This window comes from Ambystoma mexicanum, chromosome 12 (assembly GCF_040938575.1).
Source record: "Ambystoma mexicanum isolate Mex_15411 chromosome 12, UKY_AmexF1_1, whole genome shotgun sequence".
Classification (NCBI taxonomy): Eukaryota; Metazoa; Chordata; class Amphibia; order Caudata; family Ambystomatidae; genus Ambystoma; species Ambystoma mexicanum.
The window spans coordinates 975,261,097-975,282,101 of NC_090936.1; the positions used below are offsets into that span (position 1 = coordinate 975,261,097).

General features: G+C 46.5%; 1 protein-coding gene across 4 annotated transcripts in view; it reads right to left on the reverse strand.

Annotated features, from left to right (window-relative positions):
* The window catches only part of SHANK3 (SH3 and multiple ankyrin repeat domains 3), a 3,072,962-nt gene that overhangs the window by 2,854,813 nt on the left and 197,144 nt on the right, over positions 1-21,005 (reverse strand). Inside the window, exon 1 of one of the 4 annotated variants that reach the window (XM_069629465.1) lies at positions 16,414-16,476. The exons of the other annotated variants lie outside the window; for them this stretch is intronic. The gene's annotated coding sequence lies outside the window, so the exon portion shown is untranslated. Of the gene's footprint in view, positions 1-16,413; positions 16,477-21,005 lie in introns of those variants that run through there. 4 annotated transcript variants of the gene reach the window in all.

Here is a 21,005-nt window from a genome sequence, read left to right on the forward strand (position 1 = left end):
CCTCTACCCATGCACTTGCGCGATCTGAATGACACTAGGCCTAGTAGGATTGTTGTGTGTCTTCCCTTTGTTCCCCCTCCCTGCCTCGTCGCGCCTTGAAACACTTGTGTATAGGCGCGTTACAAATACCATATCATATCATATCACCCTCAGCTGCCTCTTGCTCTGCAGGATTTCTACATCTGCAGGCCTCCCTGCTGGTCACTTCCTGATCTCTCTGGGTCCACCTTTTATACACCTGCAACCATTTAACAGGTTGCAGGTGTGAGTCCTCAGGCCCAATTGCCTGATCACAATTAGTGAAGCCCTCTGGACATGCCTGACCCTTACACCAGTCTGTAGGACTCGTCCTCATCTCAGTACTAGATTGGTGAAAGGATCTGTTAGTGTGCATTACTCCTAGCCGCCTCTTCCTCGTCTCAGTACTATAGTGGATTGAATGAGAGGAAATGAGGGAACACGGTTTACAACAGCCTATAAAGGCAGGGGGAGGGTGATGTTGGTTCTCATTTGGAAAAGGGGGATAGCATGTCTTGCCTGTGGATATCCTCTCCCTGATCCTCAAGGACTTTCCACCTCGGTGATCCTCCCTCGCATCTCCACCCAGAGGGCCAGGAACCAAACGCAATGGCCTTTCCTGGCCACCTCAGAAGAGGATCCAAGGGGAGTAGGTGTGAGGATACCTTCAGTTTTCTCACAGTACGGAGATGCAGAGGAAGGCCTGCAGACACCAGGCATGCAGGCAGAAGTGCTGAGGCTGCTAAACGCACTGAGATACATATCCAAAAGCATTACCGTGAATGGAGGAGAGGTGCCGTGCTCCTGCTGGAAAAACCCGCAAGAGGAACTGGAGGTGGCACACCTGCCAACAGTAATTTTGGGCACCACAGCAGGCACTCCAGGCTTGCAAGCACCCAAACAAGTTCAGTCAACGTGGCAGACCCCAACAGAAGGGTAAGTAAAGCACAACTACATAGAAGCCAGAGTGCACCCACGGCAAATGCAGTAATGATGACATGTTGAACGCTGGAAACTTTACAGTACCCGTCACACCGCAGGGAGGCCTGCCATGGCGCCTACAGGACAATTTGGCCATGCAGCTACCCAGCCATTTTGACATAACGGAGACCAGTAATTTAGGACATAGATGACCAGGTGGACCAGAGACTTTGGCGTGTACATCAGGGCCACAGGCCCATTGGCTGATACCAAGAAACAAAGCTTACTATCACTGGCCACCGGACTCATGTGCTGGTCTGAGTGCAGTGCTCACAGAGTACTTTACCCCACACACCAATGTGGATTATGAGCGCCACATTTTACACATGATGAAACAGAACAAAGGTTAGACAATGGACGCTTTTGTGATGCGTTTGTGCGTCCGTATAAAGCACTGTGATTTCAATAACTACTCCAGCGAGGAAGCTCTATGATCCCAGATTATTGTGGGATGTGAATCCTTGGAGTTTTTCAAAAATGCCTTCTCCAGAAACCTTGGTTGCTGCACCAGACTCTGCAGCTGGCCCAGTCTGATATGGCGCTGTAACTACTGGTTAAAGCTATGAGCGAAATCAAAGTGTCCGCCCCACCGTCAGAAGCCGTCCACAAGGTAGTGACATCCTCAGCGCATCAAAGCAGCAGAGACCCTTTCTACTATAGATGTGGCTATGAATTCCTGCATGAGGGCACATGCCCTGCCCTGGGATAGCAATGCGTGGCATATGGGGGAGAGAACCACTTCAAGGCTGTGTGCTGCATGTCCCACAGCCAAGCACAGGGGGAAGAAGTGAGTTCTGGGATGCCACGACCAAAAGAAATGACACACTCACTCCAGATGGGAGTGTCAACACTGTATGAGCACCCACATAGAAGGCACAAGCATAGAAAGGAGGAGGGGCGTTATCATGAGAAAACTATGCCAGATTGGCATTCTCACTGCTCCTCTAAGCAACCTCAGAGGAGACCTAAACGCTATGCTTGATACTTAGTGGCACAATCTGAGTCGAACAGTGGCACCAGTTACTCATTGGCAGAAGAACCAAGGAAAAGGGGCAGCTCCAATCATTCAGCTGCGGAAGAACCAAAGAGAAAGGGGTACTATTACGCATTGGGGAACCCCACAGCCAAAGAACAGAGCCCCATCTTGCTGCTACAAGTGAATGGGCTGTCTGCTGAAATTCTAGTGGACACAAAACGACTGCCAACACCATTAGTGAAGAGGCCTACAGCAAAATTCCATTTGCTCTTAAACTCAAGTCGGCAGAATGAAACATCTACACCTATGGGTCGAAGACACCCCTGCCCTGCAAAGGATACTTCATGGCTGAGTGCAAGTACAAGGTAGAAGCCAAGGCATGACCTATTCATGTGCTAGAGGCAGCAGCATACAGCGGGTGCATCCTGAGATTCAAGGCAGCCCTGGACATGGGACTGATCCATGTCCTTTATCGGCTCATGGCACACAAATACATAGACTCCACAGCGAAAATGGAACAGCTTTTCCCAACCCTCTTCAAAGGACTCAGGAAACTGAGAACAGACAAATTAAGTTATACATTGACCGGAAGGTGCACCCGGTGGAGCAGCACTGTGAACATTCATCTGCAGGTGGAGGAAGAGCTGCACAAACTACTTCCACAGGACATTATTGAGCCGAGAACAGGATCCACTCCATGGGTCTCACCTATAGTCCAGGTCCCCCAAACAATTTCTGATGACATCGGTATGTGTGTGGACATGTGTAGGCCAAATGAGGCGATCATGATGCAAAGCCCCGAGAATCACTGATATGATTCATCTGTTGAACACGTTTCGTCACACACCTGGGACTCTTCCGGTATAAGCGCCTCAGTTTCAGGGTGTCCTTAGCTGCAAAGATCTTCCAGGCGGAGATCTATAACGTCATCAAACACATTCCAAACAGCCTGAATTATAGTAACGATATATGTTTGGGAAAGATCAGGACCAGCACCACAACACCATTGCAAGGGTGCATATGGCACTAGAAGCTGCCCATCTCACCCTCAATAAGGAGGAATGTGAATTTCTTAAAAGAACTCTGCAATTCTTTGGGCATGTGTTCTCAGCACAGGGGATAACCCCGGATCCGGAAAAAACAGGTGTACTAACCAACTCTGCTCCGCCCACCAACGTATCCAACCTGTGTTCATTCTTGGCGCTAGCAATTTACTGCACCCGCTACATACAGAATTTTGTGTCAGTGAGTGAATCCCCTGTAGGCTTACGAAAAAACAGGTTCAGTTTGTATGGTCTGAGGCCTGCCAGGGAGCTTTCGAAGCCATTCATCAGCGCATCTCTTCAGCGGAAAATATGGCCTATTTCAACATTGTCAGAGACACTGAGCTGACGGTCGATGTCAGACCTGTGGGGTTAGGAGCCATCTTGGCTCAAGTAGACTGATAGTCACCGGAAATATGGCACAGCATTTCATACTCTAGCAAGAGCCTCTCCAAGATGTAACAAGCATATTCCCAGGCTGAAACCGAAGGGTTGGCCGTGGTGTGGGCCTGCAAACACTTTCACCTATTCTCATTCATATGGAAAGCCATTTACTATTATGACAGACCACCAGGCCCTTCTGTTCATATTCATAAATCCCCAGGCCAAAATGCCTTACAGAATTGTGAGATGGGATCTACGACTGCAGGACTATCGCTTTCGCATCATACATCAAAAAGAGAAAAGCCCCTCAGATTTTCTCTCTCGCCATCCGATCACCTCTCCGGAGACAAGCCCTACAATTGCAGACCAGTACATCCATTGTGTGGTCCAGGTGGCAACCCCGAAAGGGCTTGACATCACCTAGAATATTCAAGAGCCAGAGACCGACCTTGCAGTCCAGATCATCCTACAGTGTCTGAAGTCAGGAAGGTGGAAACACGCTAAAAAGGCAGTGGAGGGTGCCTGTCCTGAGGTGCGGCGAGACATTGAGAGGTTACTGCTCATCAAGCAAGAACTAACATGGGCAGAGTAAGGCTTACTCTTGATGGGGGACCAAGATAGTAATAGCTCAAACCCTAAAATGGCAGGTTTTAGAGCTAGCACATGAGGGACACAGGGGCATAGTATCCACAAAGCGGCTCCTGAGACAAGAGGGTATGGTTTCCCCACCTTGATAGCCAAGTTGAAGCACTCCTCAAAGACTGTCCAACATGCACTTTCATTAACCCACACACTAGACCTGAACCCCTGCAATTGACAGAACTACCAGAAAAGGCGTCGGACGAAATCACCATTGATTTCTTTGGGCCCATCAATGGCGGTGAATACATACTTGTAGCCATGGGCGAGCAATCCAAATATCCCAAGATACAACTGGTGACCTCCACAGCGGCCTATCATACCATCCCGGCCCTTGACAGGATGTTTACGGCGTATGGGGTCCCACCAGTAGTGAAGTCTGACAATGTGTTCCCTTTTACAGGACAAGATTTCAGGACCTTTTCTGAATATATGAGATTCAAACACCGACAAATAACCCCGCTACGGCCCAAAGCCAATTGAACTGTGGATTGCTTCATGAGCAACATGAAAAGGACCATCCAGATTGCTCATCTGACAGGAGAACCAGTAGAAAAGGTGCTCTACCAGCTCCTTAGGACTATAGAAACACACCCCACAGCAGCACAGGCAAAGCTTCCTGCTAAATCATGTTTGGGCGTAACATCAGAACAGGACTGCCACATGCCACTCTCCCCGAGGAAGCCTACATGAAAGATCAGGACATGAGAGACCCAGATTCCCGAGCCAAAGAAGGGATGAAGCGCCAGGTTGATGCCACGAGACAAGCTCGAGAAGCAAACCTGCATTAGTGGGACACTGTAATAATGAGACAGCCTTGCACCCACAAGGACACTGCAGCTTTCAACAGCGCCCCACTAACAATCACAAAAGTAAAGTGGTCTCTGGAAACCACAGGTGATGGACACAGGCAATTCACTCAAAATTCCTCACATTTCAGTAAGATCTCTGAGACAGTGGGGCCGAGATCAGAGCATGAGGAGACAGCCTCGAGCAATCTGTAGATCCATATGAAGGAGACAGAGCAGAATTTGGCAGCAACATATGGGACCCCCTGGCTGGTCCCAGCCCAGGGAGGGCTCTGGTGAGTCATCCTGGTCAGCCAGAGAGGCCCAGGAACAGACCTCATAGACTCATTGAAGAAATGGATTGAAATTTGACTGTTAAAAAGGGGGAAGATTGTGATGAGGTGGATCACATGGGCCGGGAGAAGCCGGAAGGACCAGGATCGGGGTGGGCAGATGGGTAGGGGCATTCTGGAATTGCATGTGAAAGAGTAAAGTCGTGTTAAATATCTCTGCTGGAGTCTGTGCCTTATTTTCCCTGGGCGCTGTGTGGGAGCAGAGGTGGCTGCCATGAATTTAAAGGAAACCTTGAATTCAGGCCACCCAACATACCCAAATGGGTCCTCTAGGAATTACCTAGAATGTTGGAGGGCAGATGATTACACTCTATGATCACCCCCTGCTGGCTGAAAGTGTGTGCGAGCAATGGCAGAGGAAGGTGATGGTTGGAAGGAAGGAGAGCAGGAGGAAGCAGTTGATTTTGCTGGGGGTTGTTGCCTTAGGCAGACACCGCTGGAGCCAAGTGAGCTGGGAGAGTGGCTCACACCACTTTTGGACATCCTGAGGGAAGCGTGCGATATGGTGCAGGTCACGAAGATTGGGACGCTCTAGCAGGGTGGTCCGAGAGCTGCAATGAGAAGACGTGTGCGGTGTAACTAAGCCCACAGACAGTGTGATGGAGAGAAGAGAGGCCCTTGAGGCGAAGCAGCACCAGTTTGCTGGGCACACGAGGATGTGGATGGGGAACAGTTGCCTTGCAGCATGTTAATGTGAACATGGTTACCGTGAGGATGATATCAGCCTACCTTTGGCCCAGGCAGGGCGGGCAGTGAAGAGACAGTGTACACAGGTGTACCAAGTGGAGGACCGCCCCATGCCTGAGAAGGTAGGGCGCAAGGATCCACCCAACAGCTAGGTGGTGCACCTATGTATACGGTGTGGGTTTTTCACGGGTTGGCAGGTGGTACAGGTCTGCCGATGCGAGCATCGCTCTGGTACACATTGTCAAGAATTGTGGGTCACCACCACCAGAGCACCTGCACCAAATTGCTTCAGTGTGCGCACCGGCAGCAAGCTTAAGGGGCCAAGAGACAGTAGCCTAAAGCATGGAAAGGTGACCATTTTGGGACCCCCCAACACACTGGGGAGGTTGTTGGTAGCGGAGGCTGACTGCAGCAGCCTATTGGTTGATCTGGTAGTTTTATGGAATTCTATGCTATTGTTATTAGAGCAAGCGTTTGTTTGGTACAATTGGAATGTGGTGTTACCAAGATATGAATAGCACCATTTTGGGGTTGATTGGTGGTCTACTGGGCTGCTCACACAACTTTATCCAAGGAGATCCTTTTGGCTCTAAGTATGGGAGGTAGGTTGGCATGGCAGAACTAAGGCCATCACCATCAAAGTATGATAAGTGTCTAGCTAGAGGGCCGGAAACATTGTCTCATGCAAATTAATGAGGGTTATCCTAAAAACCTGTCAGGATTCCAGTCCTCGAGGTCTAGAGTTGGACAGCCCTGAGCTAGAGTATCCTGCTGGGTAGAAATACGATCACCGCTGTACTGAGTTCTATTTGTGCGTCTCTTAATTGCCCCATGACTGTTCAGATGTGAGAGGCTGCATGATTAACTGGGCTGCAAAAGGGCATGTAGTAATATTCAAGCTTGAAATATAGATCCCTGTTGAACTTTGACTCAAAAAACGGAAAGAGCTCAAAACACGTGCACTAATTGTTCTAAATATTGGACATGAATAAATGTGGCAGAAATGACTGCTCCCTGGAATCGGTTTTATTTTTGAAAATAGTATTTTTTTAATTTCTTTTGTTTTGGGTATTTATTGAGTGCAAACCTCCCTTTGGGAAGCAGCGCAGCGCTGAACCTCGATAGAGGTTACAGGCATGCATCTGACGGCTACAAGGAGAAGAGTCCATCAAGGACATAAAAGTCTTGGGAAGTTGCACAGTGTGATGAACTCCTACACATGGGCATTCAGATGGTCCCCAATATCGGGCAAGCAAAGCAGGTGCTCACTGGAGTTTGGGACCCTGTCAGACTTCAAGAATTATTACTGGGCATCAAAACCCAAGCACCGTTGTTAAAGAAGCTTTAAGGTTTTATGAATCACAATAGCATGTCCACGACAGCAGGAGGGGCTACTACCTTGACCAAAACGTACCTAACGTATGAAAAATCAGGTGAGAGGGGTTGGAGTAAATACAGTAAATTCTAGTTTTTGCAGCCGAAAGGTTTAGAAATAGGAGCTAGAAACTGGACTTGCAGGAAACATGGGGATTGCCAGATTAATCCGCTGAAGATTTGGTCACAGGAGAATTGTGGCAATTTTTTTTAAACGCATTTTGCAGTATATATTTGTGGCCGTGGGCTTAGGGATATAATTAATGCAGAGGGGTTAAGGTAGGAGAGTGGGGGGTCCCCACAAATATATATGCAGCAAAATGAGCCTATCAAAACATAATTCGACCAATTCTCCAATGACTAAATAGATTCAACCAAATCAACCTAAACGGGAAACATGCAGAGTTGGACAAGGATTTTACAGGGAAAAAAATGAAGAAGACTGGATCAGACTCATATGCTTATGGTTGTATTTGCCTAAGAAGAGGACGAATTAAAAGGATAGGGATGTATCAAAAAACCAAGGTGGGAATCATTATTGCCTATGATCCACACTCAACTTCCCTCACTCTGATGCATGATGTCCCCCTGACAATGATAAGAAACGTTGGAAAGGCCACACGTTTTTGATTGGCATAGGTAAGATACATCCTTAAATTCCCCAGAAAATGTCATGTCTTGACTAAAGGAATAAAGTAAAGGTCCCAAAATTCCAATTGTGAATAATCATTATAGTGGTGTTGGGAAGGAACTAGGGTCCTCCCACACCCCAAGTGCTTTAGAATTAGGCAATACCTCTTTTAGGCACTATAAGGGACCAGGGGGAAGGAGGGCCACTGGGAAGGCTCTCTCATGTAGATATAATCAGATGCACAGACACAGGCAGGCACTGAAGGACATGGGCAGACACTGAAGAAGGCAGTTATGGTTTAAATATAAAGCCCAACTAACTTTTAGCTGGATACATTTGTAATGTCAAGATCCTATGCATTGTAAAATCTTAGTACGGTAGATACAAAACTCCCCCTCCTTCCCAAGAATGTGACTTGTGCTAAAAATGACGTACAGGCCCCCGTGGTGTTCGCTAGCACTGGCAGGGGACACGTGACTCACCAGCTGTCTACTTTCCGTCAAGTGTCCATGCAGGCTAAAAATGGGATTTGTATGTTCCGCACGACAAAATGCAGGAATGGGACATATCATGAGTATTAAGGGTGGGGGGAACCAACAGGGCTCAGATAACATGGGTAGAATAAGTGGAATAGGGATAGAATTAATGAAAATAGTTGATAGATGTTTAGGCTTTCCTAGGGCTAGGCCTCAACGGTTGTAAAAGTCTGCAGAGCTGCCGTGTGTTTCTATGTAAGGTAGCAAAATGTAGAGCAGCATGTTCTGACAGAAACCACTGACATTGAAGAAAGGAAGGCTTTGGAGCATCCCTTGTATGGAAGAAGGATGAATTGGGATTAAGCCATAGCCCATATCCAGTGACGTTACTACAGCACGACCAGACTATATAAACTCCTGCAGGCAACACTGTGGCAGGAGTAAGGAATGGAAAGGGACAAGAGAAGACCGTTCAGGCAGCAGAGTCCTTTGCTACCATCTTCATTTTTGTAAAATTAAACTTGTTATCCTTACAATATCAGCTTGTTTGCCTTATTTCCCAAGAGGCGTGTGTTTCTTCTGGTGTGAGCGTAATTAGGGACACCCTTCTGTGGTTAACACAAAACAGACACAAAGTTCAAGAAAAAATAAATTGGGCAAAAATACTCTGTGCTGTTATGCCTTGCACATTAAGAATGCATTACTTTACATTTAACTGACAGCTGAGGCAGCCATTTGAAATTAAGGCACCATGCAGAATATTCAATGTTTAGATAATGCAAATGCCAGAAACACACAAAAGTGTGAACTAATGCGTGCCCATGAGACAAGGTCCTTGTTACAAGGTGATAGGAAATCCCTCTCAAACTGCAGTGGGAGGCCTACAGGGAGGAAGCCAGAGCCAGTCCTACCCCAGAGGGGGATGTGGCAGTTAAGAAGTCCCCAATTCCCATCCCCTCCTGAAGTGCTTCTTTATATATGTGCAGTGCCAAATTGCATCACTCCATGCATCTTGAGGAAGATGCTGGACAAGATTTCCCTTTCGTTCCTAGAACCAAAAAGAATGCAGAAGCTCTATGGCGGGACCACCTGAGAGAATGTAACGTATCAGCACCCCATGCTACCTACCTGCAATCATATGAGACCCCAAACCAGCAGGCGGAGAGAGAGTTAGCAGTTTACAAATACATTAAATTGAGATTTTATATCGTGCTTAATGATGGAGACCAATGATACAGTTCTTGGGGTCAAACTAAACACTACTACTCAGTTGTACGCAACATCTCCAATGTTGCATTTTTCTGAAATGTCATGAGCATTCCATGCTAAATGATTCCCTGGGACAGAATGTTATCCACAAATATTTATTAGTACACCAATTATTTTCATTATTTTGCAAACATTGTTATCATTTTCATTCGGTGCATATTTTACTTATTTGCTGTTCATTTGCTATTTTTTGTAAAAATGTGCCCATTGCTGAAACAGATTTTACACCATTGACATTTTCATAACAAAATTAACATAAGCCATTAACATAACAAACCTAAACGAAAAAAACACTGCGTGCTGTGAATGCCAAAACCCAAAATAACACATTATTTGACTCTGGGTCTACTTCTCCAACTTATGGACCCGGGATACTGTTATCTCCAACTTATAGGAGCAGAAACAATAAAACACCTGCTTGCACAATGACGTTTCGGCGGTACTGATAGATAACCACCTTCCTCAGGACCTTTTTATGCATTAAACCCTTAAAAAGCAACAAATGTGAAAACCTATTAATATTTAAAAGTTAGATAGCTGACGTCCCTATGATTTAGATATAATAAACACAGTTCACTGACCTTGCACAATGCACTTTTTTCTCCTCATCTCACTTGCACATCGCATTCAGAAGCACACCAGGGCATATTGTTTCTAAATATTCAAAATGCACGTGCTTTAATGTGCAATTCTATTTATTGTGATATGAAATAAACGTATCAACCCAAGAAGGTGTATAATGAACTGGAAAGCTCATCTTACCCAAAGCTGATCATTTGCTGAGAACCTATAAATGCCTTGCCCTCTCAAAAGAGTGTAATCATAAGATGCGAAAAGCTGAGCATCATTGCTAGAACACAGGCCCAGGATCTAAGAGGCCTGGGAGACAAAAAATACAACAGTGTTTGTCAATATAACTCCTGGGTGTAAATCATCTCCCACCCTGTTCAAAACGGGAATCGTACGCTTAACGTTAATTTTGCATAGGTGCAAATACTCCGGTGCCAGTGTCTGTTACCAAGGGAAAAGACACCATGTTTATTTTGGCGAACTAACGCGGACTGTTAAGAGTATCTGTTGCATTTATAACTTACTTGGAATCAATCAACACTGCGTTCACAAACTTTCTGATGGGAATGAAGCAGACACTGGATACCAGCCTCTAAGCGCGCGACTGGGATTCGAACCTGGATGTGTTGTGCTGTCTTGCTTCCAAGAGAAAAGCATTGCCCTTGAGCTATCCTCCCGGCAAACGGAGGAACAGAGAGCTTACATGGCTGCCTGACACACTGGGCACCACTCCCCAGCACGCAGCATGCACTGTAGCCAAGCAGCTGCGTAAAGCATATTACATCAAAGACTTGACACGCAGCAGTGTTTTCAAAGCAAACTTCCACTTGCTTTGGCGATTGCCACAAATTGGGACACACTAAACTAAGGGCAGCCATTGTTGCAGCATGGCGGCCGCACATAGTGAAAAGGGGTGGGGCTTAACACACTATTTGTAACTACTAGTGTTTGCAACACCAACAGGACCGTATTGTTCAGGGACGGTGATCGAATAGGAGGATAAGAGTGGCAATAGGAAACAGTGGGGTTTTCGGGTGAGGTCAGAGGAGGAAGAGGTGATTTTGATATGTTGCTGTCAAAAGGTTGATATAAAAATTGGGAGGAGTCCTGTGTCATCTGGCCACATGCCGTGACGTTGCACGTCACAACGTGCAGGATGAATAAAGAGGCCCTGCTTTGCGCTCTTTTTCCAGAGCAGTGGTCGAAGTGTACGGAAAGAAGTAGTGGAAATATGTTCCCTACTGGCCTGCCCCCGCTCCCCACAAACACCATCGCCATGCCCCCTCCCAGGCCCAATCAAACCCCCAAACACATGCGCCTGCTGTTAGAACGTTCAGTGAAGTGCACTGAAGTGCAAGTTGAATCTTCTTCCTACACTTAATATTTTAAAACAAAACCATTCTTTTTAAATAAAAGTGTAGGAACGGTAAAACTTAATTTCAAAAAGTAAAGGAGCACCGCTCCCAACCACTCCCGCCCTCTTCGACCACTGCTCCAGAGCGAAGCAGGGACCTGTGAGAATAACACCCTGCATGCGAGTCATTATTGCCTCACCCAGCCGCGCACTGCAGGCCCTTCCCCCCCAACTGACTCCACAACAAGTAGCCTAGAATCTGGAAACAAATGTATACTCACACCCGGAAATACAAGCGCTTGTGCCTCAGAAGACCTAAGCAAACTGACTCAAGGGAATAGAAGTGCACCCACAGCAGGACATTCCAGTCCACTAACATCTGGAAACACAAGTACACTCACCTCAGGACTCACCAGCATGCTCAAATCAGGAAACACTGGGGCATTTACAAGAAGAAACAAGCATTGACAGAGTCAATAGTTGTTTTGTAAAGGTAGAGTCTAACAGGTTTTTGTTTGTTGAGGGCTGAAAGAAAATCTTAGCATCTGCATTTGAAAGGCCATTGCTTTGTAAATGCTTTTTACAATGGCAACCATATTATGATATGATATGATATGGCATTTATAACGCACCTGTACACAAGTGTTTCAAGGCGCGACGAAGCAAGGGAGGGGGAACAAAGGGAAGACAGACAGCGATCCTACTAGGCCAGGTGTCATTCAGACCGCGCAAGAGAAGGGGGAAAGGGAAAAGTGCATGGGGGAAGGGAGAGGGAAAGTGCAATACATGGGATAGTAGAATAATAAGATAAAAATGAATAAAAAGCGGCCAGCTGGTGGCAAGTGCAAGTTAAGTGCAGACATAGGTGCTGGTAGAGGGACTGTACGGAGACATAAAACAGTCCCCAGGCGCAGGGGTTGCCAGTGAGGCAGTGCAGGTGTGCAACTGGTGAGGCCTGGGCCCGAGATCAGAAAGGGTGGCCAGGTACCCAGTGCAGGTTGGAGTAGAACCATGCAAATTTGTATACAGGAGGCCCCCAATCCATGTTGGCCTCATTCTTTAGCCACACAAACAGGATGATCCGTAGATCTTTTTAAAAATAATAACGATCACAAAAAAAATGAAAACACGAGATAATGTAGCATAAAAGTGGAAAACACACCAATGTACCAAGAAGTATGGCATAACCATGAACTATAAAGCACTATAAAGCAACAGTCAATAACTCTCTCCCCAACATAAGCAGTTCCACTAGCTTCCAGAAAATGGCTGCCAATATAACAGAGCTTTCAGTACGATTAGCTCATTCTGCGTCCTAGAGCAGCTGAGGCACAATATAGAAATGAGGACTTGTGTGTTGACACAAGAAAACACAGGCACACTCACAGAGCGAACCCCACGTGGAAATGGAAGCATGCACAGTGAAAACAAATGCAATCACATGGGAATGGAAGCGTGCACAGAGAAAAAAAATACAATCACATTCACGTGAGGAAAAATGAATGCACTCATAAAATCAAACACAAGTGCACTCAGAAAGAAACAAATGCACACTCATAGCAGGAAGCACACTTTATTTTATTTTTTTATTTATAAATCGCGCAAACAGGCCCGGTGAATCGAGGCGCTGTTACAAGAAAATGACTTGGTTACAAGAGGCATACATACAGGTGAAAGACATGTGGAAGAACATTGTAAAATACCAACATATAACTTCGTGTTGGAGTGTGGATCATACTAATGTATTTTAGTTCATTCAAAAGATATCGAAACACCTTTTCCCTCAAGGGGTGTGAAGTGAAAGCCAGATTGAGCATGCAGGCTCCCCTTTTCATCCCGTGAATGTGAGTCTGATGGGCTTCCTTGTTGAGTGGGCTTACGTTTCCATACATGGGCATGTTTGTGGTGTTTGAGTTGTCAGAGAGAGCTGAGCAGGTGGCGCCAGCTTCCCCTTCATTGCGGCCCAGCAATGGAACACCCTTCCACCTGACCTAAGGGCCGAAACCTCCCACAGAGCCTTCCGCAAAGCCATCAAAACACTTCTATTCACTTGATCCCATTCTGCTGAGCGAGCTCAACACATGTAACAAATGGTGTAACAGACTTACACACCACATTCTACTGCTGCTTGAAAAAGACACAGACTGGGAGTCCATTTTGGTGCAAACGAACATTGGCTTCCAAAGATTTTAATGGATTCCTGCCATCTTTTTTAAAGACTTTGTGAATGATTCACAAGACTATCGACTTGCCAGGTTGCCACTGCTTCTACTGCTGGCAAAGTGCCTAGTCTGGTTGTCTGGCTTTCGAGCAAACTTAATTGAACTTTAGCTGGTTTTATTGCAATCCTGACTGCTTATTTAAAGGGCTGCTAGGTTTATCAAGGGCCCAGGTTACCATTTCTCTTGCCCGTGGGTCCATTTTGGAGAACATTCATTCGTGCCTTAATCGCATTTCTCCACCTTCCGCATGAAGACCACCCTTTTTCTGGACTATTTACAGAGTACCAGGAAATCCTGCCACTCACATAGCATTCACTTCCCAGTGATTCACTGGAATATATCAAACCCACTCCCAGGAATCCGCTTATTTTTTCCGACGGTGACTATGGATTTTTAGTGCATGGATTTTGGGCCCCTGGCTTCAGCGTCTCTGTATTTTTTCTACTTTCTTCCTCTGTCACTGAAACTCCCACATTTTTTTGGGCCTGCTCAGTTCAGTGGTGATCAGGGAGCGGATTTCCAGTAAACCGAACTGGGGTTTCTCGAAAGGTTCACCCTAGTGCCAACTGTTAACTTAGTAAGGTAACTGCAGCTTAGAGACGGCATTGGAAGGGGGCATTGGGCCTGCAGCTTATTTTAACAGGAGCGCAGAACCTCCTAAGAAGGGCCACTCTTCAAGAATCCCTATAGGTTTGTTGGCAGGTCCCAAAGACTGCTGAAACAGCAGCCCCTGTATAAGCTGTCTTCTCCATATGCAAGCTGCATCCTGAAGGCCACCCTAAAATGCAAGGTAACCACTTACGTATGCTATAAAACTGACCATGTATGGCCAACAGGTTCACTAGTGTTGGCATGCAGCCCCACAGACTTCCTCCCAACTCCTTGTCCTCGGTGCTGTGAGGTGGGCTTAATGTGGCTCCAAGCACTATACAAGGAACAGGTGTTTATGCAGTAACATACAGCACCCCCTACACAGGAACCCGAAGCTACGCTGTGGCTGCACTCTCAGGCAGCACATAGCAATTAATATGTCCCATCCTTCAATATGTGACCGTGCAATAGAGTCCACGTTGTCCACCACATGTTTGCTTTGCACACAGACCACTTTAGGCTCTGGCACTTCTGATAAACCACCCCAATCGCATATTTTCCTCTCTGGGGGCGGTGATGTCACAGTAACAGCCCTTTCCTAATCAGCGCCGCGCTTTGATCAGTGGACACTGACCCCACTGGCATCCAATCGATCACAGACTCCATCCCCACCCCTCATTCCCTTTCTCACATGTGCTAATCCTTCATGTGCATGTAACCTTTCCCTCTTTTGCCCACTTCTATTATCTCACAGACTAAGTAAGGCCTGGGCATCACTGGCAGGGTGCCCTCTGCCACACTCTGGGGAGGCTGTGGGGCTGTTAGACCACTGGGGTCACAGATAACAAAAACAAACAAAAACCTCATCATATAAGAGAAACCAGTATACATGCACAAAGATAATATAAACATACTCATGTCAGGAACACCCATTAAACAATATAGCATGACATATATACCTACTAGGCCTGGCAGCCATGTTAACAAAACACGTAAAAAAAACAATATAGCATACTCCCAAGGAAACGCCCGCGCACAGGCGCACAAGGCTGGGCCCTGGCTCAGCCCTGCCTCTGAATTCCCAGGCCAGGTCTAGCGCCTCGGCACACGGAGACATACAGGCTGTCATGTACAGCATTAGCCGAGTCCACGCAGGAGTCTTCCAAGCTGCTGTCAAACAAAGGCTCAAAACTAAATTCGAATTATGGAATGGTAAAATGTGGGAATACTTTAAAAGTGATCAGAAAGATCGAAGAAACAGTGTGGGGGGGGGGGCACGAAATTCAGGAGAAAAAAGGTGATTGCTTGCAAGAGTTTTGCTTGCAATAGAAACTCAAACGTGCAGGTACTCAGTATCCCAGAGTGAAGTGCTGTTACTCCTCTATTTAAAGTATTGGCTTCCAGCTGAGAAGTGCCGGTACTATGTCTTTCAAATAAAACAAGTGCAGGTACTCGGGACCGGCGAGTACCTGCCCATTTAAACCATACGGAGGCGGGAGGGTGAGCAGGCGAAAAGAGATGGCGGCTGAAAAAAGTGGAAGGCGGGAAAGCGGGTGAGGGGAGGAAGAAAATGGGAAATCGGGAGTCTGTCACAAATCGCAGGCGCTGCAGCCCCGGGGCGCTATGCCCAGCTCTCCCCTCCCCGTTCCCTGGGAGGGGACACTGCAGGCCGCACGGGGACGCAGCGAGGGCACTTCCAATCACCGGCGGCCATGTTATGCTAGAAGCACGCTGTGCCCGGTATGTCCCCTCGACACAGCGCCGCATCCAATCCAGAGAGCCGTGGCGTACCTCGCTAGAGGAGCTGCACGTCGGTAGCTGCACACTCCACAGCACGCGCTGTCGTGGAAAAGGCACGGCCGCGAGCTGCGTGAAACCTGCAGATGGATTCAAATCGACCTGCACGGGTCACACCAAGCAACCAATTCAATTTTACGTGGAAAACCTGCTGCACATTATTAAACTATTAAACGTCACGGTGTGCGGCGTGTAAATATAGATTTTCTAAAGGCCCCCGCCCAGTTCCCGCGCAGCAGATAGTTGAAATTCGGGCCTACCTTGGGTTGCGTGGTCAGGACTCCTTGACCCTCCTGGTTGTCTGCCCTCGCCGACAATGTTGCCTATAGGCTGGGTGTGCGCTCAGCCAGAGTGCAGGCCGCATCCTGTATCCTGTCCCCATCCGCTGGCCCTCCAGGAAAAGGCCGCTCTTCCTCCCTCCCCACCTCTTCCTCCCCGAGAGCTCGGCCGCCCGCACTCCAGCGTCTCGGGAAACATCACCATGCGCACACTACGTGCCTAGAGGCGATGCGCCTGTCGTGCGGCGCTATAGACGATTACCCCCCACAGAAGGGGTCTATGGGGCCCTGCAGTATTTAAAAACAAGATATGTTTTAGGCTAAATTATGCTACCACCCTTTGAAGATTGTGTGTTACCGGTTTTCTTGCTGGGAAGAAAAAAAAGGTGTCTTTTGGCTAACATGCCGCTACCATGATTTGTTCAAAGTTTCTTATCTACGTAGTAAACGTGTTGTTTCAAAGGCGGGGCTTATTGCTCACACTTCCGGGCCATTCTCTTATGTTACCTCTATCATCAGTCTTAGTGAGTGGAGCCGGGTGCTTGATATGTGACCGATTCTACCCCAGCTCTACCGAACTTTTAGAGCCATCGGGCTGAAAGGAGTTCTCCTAAAATCCCAAACTGTTCCTTACGATACCTAAGTTGCTGCTCCTACACTTTTGGTAAACGATGGACCAGAAGAAGTGCCTTTTGTGAGTTGTGACCCGTACATGAAAGTAACTCCGAGGCATGCACTGATAACGATAGCACTAATACTCAGACAGCCAAAGTGGGTTTACCGCGTAAACTCGAGAGCCAATGACTTGGCAGGTAAACAGGAAGTGGGATATTCTGGGCCTCACGGAGCGTGCACGTGGAAATGTACTGGGAATGTTCCGGAAAGAGCTTGCTAATGAACACATCTTAAAGCCATCTATTTCTGCCTCCATTGTTTTTCTCCAGCAGGTCATGACAGAAAAAGGCTCACGTTGGGAATTGAATTTACAGATACGTCACTTCTCACTCCTTATATTTGCCGTTATCTGGCAGATTTGGACGGACTTTAACGCATTTCAGAGAGCTTTGGCCAGTTTCACGTGTACGTTATATATTTTTAAACATTGGACTCGTACCTGTTCACGTTCTAATACAGATACCAACTGACACAGATACTGAGATCCAGAGGCTTTTACTAAGGGGGGGTGCTGAGGGGGCTATAGCCCGAGTCTTTTAATTGTAATCCAAGATAGAAGCTCAGGGGTTACAACCAAAAAGGCTAGCTAGCCCCCAGTCCCGACAGTCCCAAAATTAGCATAGCCCCAGGTCTTTTACAGACCTAGCAACACCCCTGCCGAGATATCGAAGATGCACTTGGAATCAGCCGTACTTGGAACCAGCTGTACAGCAACTGTTTTAAGGCATCGTCACCCCCTAACTCCTTCTTACTCCTCAATCATCAGTCCTCACCCTTCACCAGTCCTTCTCAGACCTCATTCCTCCTCTTAACGCATCACATACAGTACATTTTAGGACATTCTCATGTGTCCTCATGCGTCGCCCTTCTTCTCTTATCTTTGCCCCTGTCATCAGTTATCGTCCTCATTCTTTAATGCTCCTCTTCTCAACACCCACAAGTTTTCACCTTTCCTCTTTAGTCAACATTTTGCCTGCTCAATCTTCAATCCTGCTTCCCTTGTTTTGCAATTCCATCTGCGTGGGTGATATAGCCTGAGATTTTTTGACTTTTAGTGGTACAATTATGCAGGTAATTCACTTCCTGAAAGAGAGGTTTGCCAATGAGACCCCACTTTCATAATGTTCCATGCCAAAAACCATAATGCAACCAAGTACCTTGTTGTGACAGTCTACTGCCATCCCCAGCAGCTGCCCTGCAGAGACAACATAGCAGGCTCAAGGGTCACACATGCCTTCACCATCCTTTCCCCTCACTCTCTGGCCGGCCTCCCTTGGCCCTCCTCCTACCCCCACCTGCGAGGCTAAGAACCTCAGGGTCATCTTTGACTCCACTCTTTCCTTCTCCGCCCACATCTCTGAGGTCTCTAAAAAGTCAATTTTCTGACTGCACCTCCTCAGAGGTACTCTGCCTTTCCTTTCCTTTCCTTCCCTCAGAAGCTCATGGTATCTCAAGCTCTGGTTCTCTCTAGCTTGGACTATTGTAACAGCCTCTTTCTAAATCTACCTGCCTCTACTCTCTGCCCTCTGCAACTAATCCAAAACAGGACTGCGAGACTTGTCCTTGGCCTCAAGCCCTGGTATCTCTCCAGCTCTGAAATCTCTCCACTGGCTCCCAGTGGATGCAAGGATTAAATTCAAAACCCTCTGCATTGTCCACAGGGTTTCTGGGGCCTGGGTCCAAAATACCTTCAGCTATCCCTCTGCAAATACCTCCCCTCTCGAGCTCTTCGCTCCTCTACCTCCAACTCACTCAGGGTCTGTTGTTTTTCTAAGAAACGAGCTGGGGGTAGATCTCTGTCTTCGGCTGGGGCCTCCCTCTGGAACAGTCTCCCTGCCACTCTAAAACTTGAGGAGAACCATCTCCGGTTATGGAAGCACTTCAAGACCTTCCTCTTTTCTTCTGCCTTCGCTCCCCCTCTCCCCTGCTGATCTGTTCTCTCTTGGCACCGTGCACCTGGCCACCCTCTGTCTTTTGGGCCCAGGTACCTGCTCATCCTGTCACCCTCCTGCACTGCCTCCGGGCCACCCCTTGCACTGGGGTCTGTATCTGTACCCATACAGCCCCCCCTTTTTCTTCCTGCACTTATCAGACCTACCCTGTCTGCTGCCTTAAACCTAGCACTTGCAATTTGCTGGCTGCATTACCACTGTTTGTTGCCTTTATTATTTATTTATTGTTATTTATCTGTTTCTCCTCTGCTTCGCACTTTCCACCTCTCCCCCCTTCCATGCACTTTTCCCCTCCCACTCTCCCATGCACTTGCGCGTTCTCAATGTCACTGGGCCTAGTAAGATCGCTGTTTTTGTTCTCCGCTGTTCCCCTCCCTTGCCTTGTCGCGCTCTGAAACACTTGTGTACGAGCGCGATAGAAATAAAATATCAATAAAAAAAAAATGAATTCCTGAACACAGCTCCTCATTTTCAACAGACAGAAGTGTTTTTAACTGTATGCACCTGTAGTTCAAAATATAATCGGTACTCCAGTAGAATGGTAGTAGTTGATAAAAAACGAAATATAAGCAATATCTGGTTTTGCATGGTGACTACTGAGATTACACAAGTATAAAGCCACAAAAATGTTAAGTCATTTTACTGTCTAAGTCATTTTACTGTCAAGTTGGTGAAAAGTGACTCATTCATGATAGGTCCTGGTGTGCATTAAGCTGGGTTGGCTTTACCCACAACAACCATGTGGGTCCCACCCAGAAAGCCTTCTCTTTGATACTCAGAATAGGCTTGTCACATCCTCCTGGGAACTCCCTCAGGTTTCAGCTGAAAACGGATACTTCAAAGGCAGTCCTGTCATTACAGTGGTCACGTTTCACCATGGTGCTAATTACTGACACCTTTTGATGTAGGCAGACAAAGAAAAGGGATGGAATTAGAGTAGGCCAGGAGACGGCTTCAGTCCAAAGAGGAGTCTCACCATATTGGATTTTGCTAGCACTCCCAAACTTCCTGTCTCCCTCCGCACTTTCCTGTAGACAAAGCCCTCTGGGTATGACATCTGAAGGTAGAAGACATTTGTTACAGCAGCCTGGATTGGACCTTTAATAAAAGGCTGGCTATGCACCAATCCACAGTGTCATTTTGCATATATAAGAGGGGGGGAGGGCCTTGGGGATTTTTGTTTTAATTGCGTTCATAGTTTATAAATAAACCTACACAAAAAAGAAAAAGACAACTTAATACATTTATCTTCATCATTAAGAACTGCATAATACCATGTATACATGAATACCATGTATACATTTCTAAGAGAATTCATAATCTTTAACAAAAATTATAATTAAAACCTACTATAACATATATTACGGTTACAAATATAATTATAGCACCAACAAGTAACATGATAATAATTTGCCCAACCCATACAATAGGAGTAAAAAGCATTGTTATATTTTCTCTCCTGCAAGATTTATCCAAAAATGTGAAAAGGTGCAAAAGTTAGTGCAATTGAGATACCCATAAAAATTCTTTCCCAAGAGGACTTGTGCATAATAAAACCAACATTATTGACAAAACAACCAAAATATAAAATTCTTAAGTTCATCAATGTTTCACAATCGAGAACAACATGTTTTAGGTGTTTGGGTACCCATTTGCAAAAATCTAAGTTGAATATTCACGTCTTTATTCCCTCCCCATAAACCAGTATTCTCTCTTGTTTTTACAAGGTTTAAACTCAATCTCATTAAGATGGATCTTGATTGTGAGGAAGGGAAAGGTGGCAGCACCCCAAACTTTTTATATGAAGAGGCTAAATCAGACAGACGTTTATATATATTTTATTAATCGGCTGCAGGACTCATACCAGTCCAATTCCAATATCCTTTATTTTTACTTTACTCATGTTATCAAAACACCCCCAACTAAAACAACCCTAGACATAAGTTT